Genomic DNA, 12347 nt, shown 5'->3' on the forward strand with positions numbered 1-12347 from the left:
GGTTGTTAACGCTAATCTCATGTTATTTCATCATACTTCAACCGGCGAAACGTTACCTAAAAACAACATTGTTGGCCCCCTACAATGAATAGATTCCTAAGCTAAAGAACTATGTGACTTCTAAAGCGCCTTTATGTCTGTGAACTGAAAGCCTTTCAGAAGAACTGTAACCACATCTTGGAGTGTCAATTGACTTTCATCTAGCCCCGCATCACTTTCCATATATCATATCACTGAGCCATCAGGCATTAATTTCTTTCTCAATAAGCCGACTGAGTCCAGAATAAAAATGGGCTGAGTGTGAAAAACACTCTTGCACGTTCAATTTTGTTGTGCTCTCGGAAAATAGTTCAGTAGGTGCGTCAGTGACAATTCCACCGACATTAATACTGTGCAAACTGAAACATGTATTTCATGTTCCAGTTACCCACGAATTTAAAAAAATTAGGCAACTTCGTTTTCAAGGTACCTTTACGTGAACCAGGGAACCAAGTACAGGATTACCCTCTGTTCAGCACTCGAATCTTAAGGGGTTGTTGTTACATTTTCAAGTCGATCAAAAAGATGTGGAACCTTTCCGTTATCCATAAGCTTGGCGTGATCATCAAAGGTACACTAATCAATTTAATATCGCGAAATATGTTTTCGGCAAACAGATTAGAGTTAATTTTTTGTGTAGTGTAAAAACGTCCAGTGAATTCGCTGTTCCGTTCATAGCTTTTCGCCAAGAGTAGCAAACCATTCAACTCATTATGTGAATTTACGCTGAACCGACAAAACTTCGACTGGATCTAACAACTTTGCTAATATGCAATTATACGTCACCAAATTAATACATCTGAAGCCTCCACATGTGCGCATAGATAATTAATTAAAACTAGTTACAAAGATGTAACCAAACGTCTATTTAAAATTATGCTCTAAGTCACCTTGCACTTTCCAGTGGTTTCGTTTGATATAATGATACCTTTATTAAAATCACAAAAATTACTTGTTCCAAATGTCACGGTAATTTTAAAAATAATGAAAAGCACAATTTGTTGGTAGTCTGCTCCCGTAAGACCCACATCTTGTAAACTTGCTTGCTAATGGTGAAAAGAACTTGGAAACACACAACCAGACCAACGACTTTGAAAATTATGTGTGGAAGTTCAGGAAATAAAAGACAATGAATACATATTGGAACGTTTAGTTTAGCCATCACATTGTCATATATCATGATTAAGTGGTAAGTTGCTTGACAAATACCAAGAACTATTTAGCAGGTGGCTAAAAATCGTTTATTCTGTGAAAATTTTGGTTTTTTGTACAGCTCTTTAGGTTGCTGTAGCGGATCGTTTCATTGAGTCCGGATATCTGAGTGCTTCTTGAATTAAAGTGGTGTTTGGTTTGCTCTTGTATTTTGGCTTTTTATTTGAGTGACAGTAGGTGATTTGGATGGATAAGGCGCACAATCAACATAATATTTTCACACACGACGGGTTCCTTGAAATTGCTCGAATGTTGTTCAAAGAAGTCAAAAACATGGTTTATTTCTACAGAAATTGTTTCTGATAATATATACGTACCCATACATTTACGCCAATTTGAAAGTTAAGCATTGTTCTGTTTTACCGTTTCCAGCATGGCATCTATAAACCCCCAACTCGGGAATTATCAGTAACGTAACATGGAAAATATGTGCCTTAGTGTATTGCGAATGCTACCCTATGTTTTTTGAACTCCCGTACATTAGAAATGAGCTACATATGGCTGAAGCTATGCATTATTTCTAGAGTTGTGAGAGTGAAAGATTGCCGAGCGCCTCCATTAGCACCTATGACTCTTTGGGACACAGATGTACCTGATATGACAACATGCACGGCAAATGGACTTGTGCGAATTTCATGAAAATAATACCACTAGTTTTCCATTTTTTACTATACACAAGTTACAAATGTAGCCCACTTGTGACGTAACTTCCAAGCGTCACTTTTAAATTAATTAACTGAGCAAACTACAATTTCCTGCGTAAAAACGTGGCCGTATTATTTATGCACCCCGGTGGCTTTTCACCCCTTCAACCAGTTAGTATTATAAGATTTACATTATTTTTCTTCCGTTGACCCTTTTATACCAAAACGTCTTTCCGTTTTGACATATATATATATATGTATAATTGCGTCCAACCGTATACTGCAAACATACGCCAGTGCACATGCACTGGAACGTTCTCAGTAACCGTGTCATTAATTTCGTAACTTCTTCGTCACACGATCCTTTTTGAGCTTTACTTGATAAGTTGCCGCCTTGAAAAGCCTTTTTAATTGCTACCTGTTTAGAAGAAGTCTACTGTAACGGATAGTGAGTAACATAGGACAGGTATTTTTGTAGAATACAGTCTTTTCATCTCAGTCATAGAATTTGGTCATTTATTTCAAGACTGTAAGTCGTGCTCCAGTTTTATTCTTCTTTATTCTTTATTTTTTCGATTGGATGCGTTGACCTTAGTTCTTTTACAATTATTCAATAATAGATTGCCAGGGTTCACGTAGTTCAGAGCCATTGAAATAAACCGAGCAAACAACGCACAAATCAAACAATAGAAGTAAGAAGAGGAAAATTCCCGTCAATTAAGATATCCAACACTGGAAAAATATCCGCAGTGTTCCTTTTGTAAGTAGATATACATAGTTTATTATCTCACACGTGCAAAACATACATAGTTGAAGAATCCCGCAGGGCCCAAGCAACGCAATTTATTATTGCCTTGTTAGCAGCGCACTGCATAGGCAGGGAACCCCACGGGGTTTTTCGACAGCAGCATGTCGGCATCAAAGATTATCGACAGAGTGATCTTTTGTGAGAGTGAAAGGATACACAAATTTGGCATCTATTGTTAGGACAAACAAAAACAACAGATCGCTGTGTGTTGAACGTCCATCTGTTAAAGTTAGTGCAGGATATTTGTGGAACTGTCTTAAGTCTCAAAAATACCATAAATTAAGTTAACCTAATTCGCGTGTCTACCTACCGGTTTTCCAGCCCGCAATTGCGTACCGATTTTGAAAAAATGCTGTTTTTTCTAACAGATTTCGCAAAACTTCCGCTCTCACACAGCCTACCTTCTACATGCCTGTAGAATTTGGGCGAACGACCGTGAAGACTCCTAGCGTTTTGTCAGTTTTAGTCGATTTACATGGTCGTTTGAATTTTGAGGATTACATATAGGTGGTACCTCTCAGTCGAATTGTCATCTTATTTGTTACCTATGTTTGGTGAATTCGCTTACCAGATCTGTCCGTCGCAATGAGGCCCTGAGTGAATGTTCCTTTGACCGAAATAATTTCCACATCATGGTATAAACCCGCGGAATCTAGGGGCGGAGTGTTCACGATTATCCCTTAACCTGTAGGGCATATTAATTGAATCAGAAATTTCAAATAAAATGGGGTCGGTAGACCAGGGTGTGGACAGTAAACTAGTGGTCGCAAAACAATAAGTAATAAAGGTGGGTATGGCTTATTAGTTTAACACATTGTTATCATGCTACAGTAAACAAATGAAATGATAAAAATGCCATTTTGGACGGTTTATTTAATTTATTTCGTTTTATAACAAACAAGTCAAGGTGAGCAGGGACTGAAGATATTTGCAACGAGTAAGGCAGCCCTCATCCTCTAGTACACCCCTTTATCCTACATATCCAAGCAGCAGACACAATACACCCTGCTAAGAAATATTCTCAAAACATGATGCTTAAATAACAGGTAATTTTTGACTTTCTGAGAAGTTTCACTGGTTTGTTGATGAGAGGGAACTCTAAAACTAAAGCCCGAGCTTCAACATAATTGGATAACCCGTATTTATCAAAACCTGCCCACAATATATTTCGTAAAATCGCTTGGCTGCCTGATAGTGTTTGACTGCGTGGCGTATGCAGTGACTGCACCTAATACATAGTTCGGAATATCTATATGGCAAATGGATTTAACAGAAAATTTACAGAACGAACGAGCGTGTACCGATGGGAATCAGGAGTCATTTTGTAGAGATTGTAGTTAGAAACTAGTTGACTCTCTAAACCGTTGCTTTAAACTGCGGTTCCCATCTGGATGGTTTGTTTTCTCCATGCTGATAGACATTCCCAAAGACTTTGGATGCGTAAATAAAAAGGTAACGTGTAGTGAACTGTGAAATGTTCTTTATATGCACGTGGCAGACGGATCACTAGGGCTTTTGAGAAAAACACTGATTATACTTCACTGCTTTTGAGAGCGATTGAGTGTACAGCTGAACAACGTAGTGCTGGCTAATCTTTGATTGAAATGGAGAAAAAGGTTGCAAAAATCTTTCGTGACAGTAATGAGACGATTTTCATTGTCAGAAGAAAAATTGTATTTTATTGAGTTAATGGGTAGTACTACGAAATACAGATCCTGCTTATCTTAAGAAAGTGTTTTTTCTCAATGAAGAACACTTTGAGAGCAAACAGTAGCCGGTCTTGAACAATAATGATGGTGCGTCGGTAAAACTTTTGTAGATGTGCCTACGTTGGAATCATTTCAATTTTTCTTAAATTCTCAGGTGCCCTAATACTTAGGTCAAGTCAATCCGGTTTTCCGTTTAGCATAAATTATTTCCTATCCTAAGGTTTGCACTTTTAAAGCAAGCCTGTGAGATATGGATGATATGCCTTTTTGAGCACAACGGACTTGTAGGAATTTGGCAAAAACTGCATTGAAAAACCGTCCCCGGAAATAGATTTTGGAAAGAAGAGTTTCAAGCTTAAGAATATCTTTCACGAAGCCATGCCTGTCACTGATCAACCAACACTCCTATGCTATATACATATTTTAATTTTGTATTATAAAAATGGGCATACTGGAGAATATTGAATAGGTCACGCCTGCAAAAGGGAGGTTTTTTTAGACGAATTCACGTTGTCGGACTGAAAAAGTGGTAATACCAGTAAACGGGCAGCGCTGGGTCAACACAAACCTGGAAATGTTATATAAATGAGGTCGAGTGTAATTGGATAGGACAGGAGAGGAATCTATGTAAATGATGGAATGTGCAGATAACAACTCACCGTACTACTTGAACCAAGATAAAAAGCATTTCGCGAAGTGTACTGTTGCAAATTAAACGAAGTTGCGAATACATATAGGTTTCTAAATGCTTTTAATATTGTTTCACACAGGAACGTACGTTTGATAGGAGCTTGGGACAGTATGGGCGACATCGGTCATGTGCTGTCGAACGCTTTTCGGCACAGTTATGATTACAGTTACTCTGAGAAAACGTGCCGCCATATTTTGGGTATGGTACAAAGGAAAATACGAGGCAGTGGTTAAGCAGCTAATAATACCAAAAGCGAAATATTTAACTGAGTGTTCCTCTGAATCCAAATTAATAGTCTTGGGCTGCAAGGTTTCCCACATTTTCGACTGAAACACCCTTCGATAGAGAAACCTTCTTGGTCTGTACTTAAAGCCACCGAGATTGCTACCGTCCACCGTTTGGAAGCCTCTGTTTGTGTAGACAAAACCAGCTGGTTCTCAACCTTGTGCTAACTAGCTAATGCGGATCATAATCTCAACTTCTGCCAAGAATTTTCCCGGCCTGCATTATTCCGTGCCATGCACATGAACTCACTTGCGTCCTGTTTTGTTATACCCTATTCCATAAAAACGTCAATTTTTTCTATACTGGTATCCCGCATCTTCATCCACCCCGATGATCTCCATTTCGATTGATTTATTTTGCCACTGCATTATATCACGTGATATTAGTAGTGAGAATTACTGTTCTGCGTTTCTATCTTTTCTCACAGACGTGACGTAAACTTTTGAGCTTTCGCACGTAAGTCCATACTGAAAAAAACATAGTAACATTGCGATATTAGTAGTGAGAATTACTGTTCTGCGTTTCTATCTTTTCTCACAGACGTGACGTAAACTTTTGAGCTTTCGCACGTAAGTCCATACTGGAAAAAAACATACGTAACATTGCAAGAACAACGCTGTAGCTTTGACCAGGTACCCCTGCTCATGATATCTTATAGTGTGGATCTGCCCGTACAGCACATTATCACTGATATTCTTCGGCCTGCAGCCAAAGTTTTGACTGACGTTTAGTTAAGATTTGGCGTCGCAGTTTTTCGTAGCCCGTGAGCTATGATCACATACCGCTTACTTTGGGGTGCTGATTACTAGGTATTCATCACATGAATGGAAGTTATGGCTTTTGGAGTGTTCATTCTGGTGTAAAAATGGTGGAATAGTTGCGTGCAAAATCTGGCGACTACGCCTTTGCAAATTTGCCGAGCGAAACCGGAGGCCTACCATGGGTAACCAAAGCAACCAGTAATACCTATATATAAATCAAAGGAGAAAGTAGAGTTTGCAAAGGTTTAGGAGAAAAGACCTCCATCTCCTGTCATAGGTACGTGACTTGCGCCTCAAAGACATCAAAATTATTTACATTGTATGTTATTGTGAGGCTCATATAACAATTAATAAAATAACTTGCACACAAATGCTACATAATAAATGAAAAAATATCGTTTGATAGATTGTGGCACTGGGATATTGGAGGTACCTGAATTTGTGAATAGAATACTGTAACGTTTTCTGATAAGAGTTTAGTTATCTCTCGCCACGACCGAGTAACGTACTAGCAGTGTAGCGCTTTGACTTCAATGCTGAAATAGCGGCATCGGTCTTGCAGCGCCCGCGGCTGAGTGTCAAAGCATGAAAACGCATGTTGCGACTCAAGAGGAAGGCAGCAGGGCCAGTTCAAAGTGAACAACATTGAAGGATTTAGTAATTTTTATGGTGCCAATAAGGCGACCAGATCCCGTGGTATCGTAGCAGGATAGTGGAACAGGTTGGCGAAGATGTGGCTATTCTCCTGTCCCATAAGGAAAGTTGATTGGCCCATCCCATCAAAAAGCCGACGCATAAGGAAATGACTTGTTGGAGCGCTTGATAGTTTCTTTCATACATAGTAGCTTAAGGTCCATTACCCTTCAAGAGTAGGTGAAATTGTGGGAAATATGACTGGGAAATGTTTGAAATAAACCATAATTAATTCATTTTCGATTGTTGGACCACTTTGTCGTTTTAGAGCCTACAGTAACGGTATTCGGAAGGTACTTCAATGAATTTATGAACTAAATCCGAGTAAAGTTTCAAACACAACGATGCGTACTGTATAGTGGTGAAAATATTTAGTACTTTTGCTCGGTACTGTGCCTCCTTGATCCAAATCTTTACAGCGGTAAAACGCATGGGTCCTGAGGGCCTGAAGCTCAATCGCCGGAAATCATTGTTCAGCAAATGAAAACCTAAAACCCAACGTGTACAAATCTTTGACTTGGAGGACTAAGCCCTTGGCCCTTGGGAGTGATTCTGAAATGATAAATATGTTGACCTTTGCTGTACTTTGAGAAGTCCGCCTTTCACATAACGTTGTAGCAGAAGACCCTCACTTGAATCGGGTGATACCGAAGTTATATCGTCAAGGATAGGCGAATAGCGGTTGCTCAAAATATGCTATAAGGTAATCAGCAAGCTGTATTAGATGTTTTGGTGGTTGAACGTAGAAACCTGCCTGTTACCACTCTCAACAGGCAACAGAAATCTCAAACGATGCTACCAGTACCAGTACGGATCACAAAACTTTTGACACCAAATCATTATGTCTTTCCAGGCAAATAAAGAAGGCTAGATAATCCTCAGCATAAATGTTAATTTTCGCAAATTTATGAGATAGGCATGTGCCAGCAAAAGGCAAAAAAACTAGCAGCGACAAATTTATGAGGCTTCACTAAATTCCGACACTAGGTGTGTGTGATAATGAGACATTGGTGATTAAAATCGGCGTAAAATGAATAGAATTTACTGTTGTTATTCCTGACCAGGAGTATACTTTGGAAATGATATGTTGAGCAACAAATTTCTTGACATAGAAACACAGAAAACTGTTCACACACAAACGTCTTGGCACGCAAACCGATCCAGATGGGTGAGGTCTTTATTGCACGTACTGAGCGATCGAACCTCTAGTGGCATGTTGAATTCACGGTCCAAATTTTTATCATAATCGGACGACCAGTTTCCTCACATATGGATAGGCCAGATGGAATGATAACGTAATCCTTCGGTTAGTGACCACAGCCCTTAAACGTCTGGTATTGGCCCGCAAAAACAAGCCGGACGCACACCGAATACAATAAAACGACCACGGTCGGGATAAAAAACTCCTGCACATTCAGTAACCGAATTCATTCCTACGGCGGTACACAATCATATGTTAAATTTTTTACGGCTTCAGTTTTTAATATCTCTATCTTGAATAGCTTGCAATAAATATTCTTATGCGCTCTGTCGCTAGTAAGTAATAAGGCATCGCTGTCCCTTATAAAGCGTCCAAGCGACGATAAACGTCGTTTGCAACAAAGAATGTTACTTCCGGGTTTTTCTCTCTCTAGCTATTTAAAAGACCACAACTAACTTCGATGAAAACAGCTATCCCGACATCCGCGGTGTACATACGGATAAATCTATTCAACAACGTTATCTAGGTCTCTTGGGACAAAATTGGAGAGTTCTAAATTTTAAGCTATGCCTGCTCAACTGATATAACCCTATGTCAGAACAATCATTCATTGTCGCCGAATATCTATGCCTCATTATCGAATGAGGGGTATCCCCATAATTTCCTCGTGCTAGTATTCACTAGTGTGCTTAATTGTGCACTTTCCTGAAGGGTTTTTTGTTAATTTTCCAAAAGCGGGCCTTTTACTATTCTTGTCTGGGCAACTGCAAGACACCACACAATAGTACCGAAATCATTGGTCATTGGAGACGTGCACATATTGAATGTACGCAGTGTACACTGTCGCAAAATTTACAGACCTCGATGATGTAATCATGTCAAGCTATATGTAAGTCGCCGGCAAATGTAAGGTTTATTACTAGAAAGAAATTAAAAAGGGTCTAAGGACTGCCTAAGCTTCTCGATCTTTGAGCATTTTTCCGTTTATTTGAATCCCGAAAATAATGTTTGGGCATTTAATCACTTCTGGCGGTGCCAGAAATGAAGTTGGAAACTATAAGAAACGCAAATTTATGGGCAATTGTTCCCACTCGGTACATTTCAAGTAATTCGTCCCCAGACTTGACCTATGCTATTTTATCTATTCCATTGACTGAAGAATGATCTGTCAGAAGCCAAATCAGCTTTAGAGAGCAAACCGAGTCCAGAATATTGTTGATCAGGTACGCGTTTTGAAGAAAGCTTTTCTGACCTTAAACAAATTCCAGTATTTAATCCACCTTTCCCACCACGGTTTGTTTTGAACTTCAAGTCAACGTGAACTGAGCACGGAAATATTTCGGATGAACATCACTCGACTTACCCACTTAGTAACTTAGAACTAAATTATCAGTTGAGGTTAAACTGGCCTGTAATCGTATAAAAGGTAAAACTAAATTGCTATTTGGGATTTAGTGTTTCCGGGAATTATAGTTATTATTTGAAACTCGGGGGGATTAATCCCGGAGAGCACCTCAATAGATGTTAAATATAGGTTGAAAATTGTTCAGCTGTAACAACCTTTCGGTGCCACAGAATCGGAAGCAAGCATGAGGGGTGGGATGTTGCCAGGTTGATCAAGCCTATACAGAGGATGTCCGGGTGCAGCACTGACCATCGGGTCAGTAAACTTGTGTTCTAATCTCTGAGTCATCTTGCATATAGAACCCTTGAGGAATGCAGTTAGTATGCTGAGGGACGGCAATTCTTTGTGTCGTTGGTTTTGTTGAATTTGTTTTGTTTTATGTTACCTCAATCTGAATACTCTTCAACAGCCTTGTTAAACATATGAGACAGGTACTGGCTCAACTTCTGTGAGAGCCTGTCTTTTGAGCAAAAATTCCGTCTGGGTCGTGAACAAGACCCCTTCTGCGCTTTTCTATAAGTCGTTAGTTTATATGTTTGGTGACGCGAGTAGCAGTGGCCTTCATCCACGTGCCACGATGGATGCATGGTTTCAAACAAATTAATGCACAACAAAACACTTGGAAAATTTTTCAGCTGACCCAAAATACTTGTCTAAGACAAATCGTGATATATTGTGAATAAGCCTGCACGGATTAGACTAATTGTAGACGTAGAAATGATACGTGCATATTCGTTAGGTGTGATTTCGAGGGTATCATATTTTTTTGTTCTCCGAAAACGTAATATGTTGCAAACAATCGAAACAGCATAGCAAATTTCGGTGAAAATTATTCTTTTTGAAAACAATCTATTGTTTGAAGGGGACGAACTGACGTGGATAAAATCACTAATTTAAGGTTTTCAGTCTTCTCTGAAAACAATAGGCTCAGTTAAGGGATGATGAGACATTCACGAGTCCCAACGAGCGGCTTCAAGTTTTTTTCTGAAAGTTGCACCGTTATTGAGCCACAGGGTGCGCATCCTAAGATGCTTTTCTAAATATGAATCAGAGGAATATTTCGCTACCACACTGGAGGTGCAAAACGGTTTCAGATTTATTGCGATCGTAGAGATGCACATAACGTGGGAAGAGTGACTAACATCAGAGCCGCAAACTGTTTTTCTAGCTATAAGTATAGATGTTACCAAATTAGTCCAATATTTTGGAAACTGCTGCGGGTTGAAACTGAACCAGAGGTTTTGGCATGCACACTGGCAAGCTGAAACTGTTCATGAGAACACTAGATCAGCTGGTAATTATATTTAGACTTATTCGATATGTACAAAGCAAGGCGCATCCACTGTTTCACTTGTTGGCAGGTTTGTGCAGTGCTAACTTTTGTGGAGATCGCTAAAATAACTTTTAGAATATCGCAATAAAATTATTATGACACGGCAACAGTTCCGAAATGTCAGCTAGTCATGACTTGATAATCTTGATACCGAAACATTGTGGTTCCACGCCACGGCTAAACAACCCTTGGAACAAATTCGTTCGCAAGGTCAACAGATTCCTCCGCAGGTTCACACGTAACGGTGCACACCAGCGCGGATTAACACGGAATAGATTCAGTCGCGGTTTAAAATAGTCAGAATGATTCCAACGACGAGCTGATAATGAAGCGCCATCTCTTGTGGCACAAAATCTTGGTGCAAACAAATCTGTCCGCAAACTGGTGCAAGAGTGATAGATACATAGAAAACGTAAGGCACACGTGACACATTCGCGGATGGAGCTAATCCTTTTCATGTGACGGCACGTCATCTATCAGGGAGGACCGAATGTCTAAATGCATTTCTCATTTCCTTCAATCAGCCTGAAAAATTGACGGGAATATTCTCAGCCTTGTTTGCATTTCTTATATTTTCTCACATGACAAACTGACTAGAAGGTTTATTTGACGTAGCCTCCATCCGGCAAGGGATAAGCCGCTGGTTTGTTGTGTAAACAGTTGCCATCTTAGATATTCAACTAACCACAATAAAACAACGATAATGAACTTAATGAGTTACAGTTTTTGGCAGTTTTTTATAATTAAATCCCTGCAAGACAATCCAAAGACTGACATGTTGATTAATTATGACCATCGGGAGTAAATCGATTTGGGAGCACATAACCTATACACTCCCCAAAGCTTTCGTTTTTATTCCACATCATCAAGAACACTCAAGAGACCGCTGACTAAATAAGCTTTCCTTTCGTTTTATCCATCAACCGGTGTCAGTTTGTTGAGACTCTGGCGAGCTGTTTTCATAGTTTATTTAGTATAGCCATGGTCTTATTAATAGAGTTTAATTCCTAGTGAAATGGCTATGGTTCGGTCGACCGGTGTGGCAACAGAACTCTGAAAACATTACCAACTACGTACCAATATGTACGTTAGTATGTCCTAACACGGTCTGCTTACTGGGATGCAAGCCTGTACACTGAAATTTTAACCTCCAGTGTGCCAAATAGTGATCAGTCCGGCAAACATTACTGATATACCTGAGGTAGTACATACACATCGCTTGTTGATTCACGCGCAAGCAAGCCTGATTTTCTGAACAGGAAGTAAGGATAACCCTCCAACTGCACTAAGATGTCATACCAAATGCAGCTAGTAGTGAACTATTGCAAAGTCATCGCGATCACTCCAACGAAAATATCTGAACCCCAAACAAGACAGTTTTCCAAAGAACCTGTTTGAAAAAGTTTGATGGGCCATTGATGAAGAAGTGGAATAATTCAGTCACACGCAATCATTCACGCAGCGTATGTTCTGCACAATATTCTTCTTGATCGGATGCTGATACCGCACCAGTCGTGGGGAAGTCATCGTGTATGTTTGGGCATGTTATTCTTTCTTACCTGGTTG

Source organism: Opisthorchis viverrini, assembly GCF_000715545.1.
Source record: "Opisthorchis viverrini unplaced genomic scaffold opera_v5_218, whole genome shotgun sequence".
NCBI lineage: Eukaryota > Metazoa > Platyhelminthes > Trematoda > Opisthorchiida > Opisthorchiidae > Opisthorchis > Opisthorchis viverrini.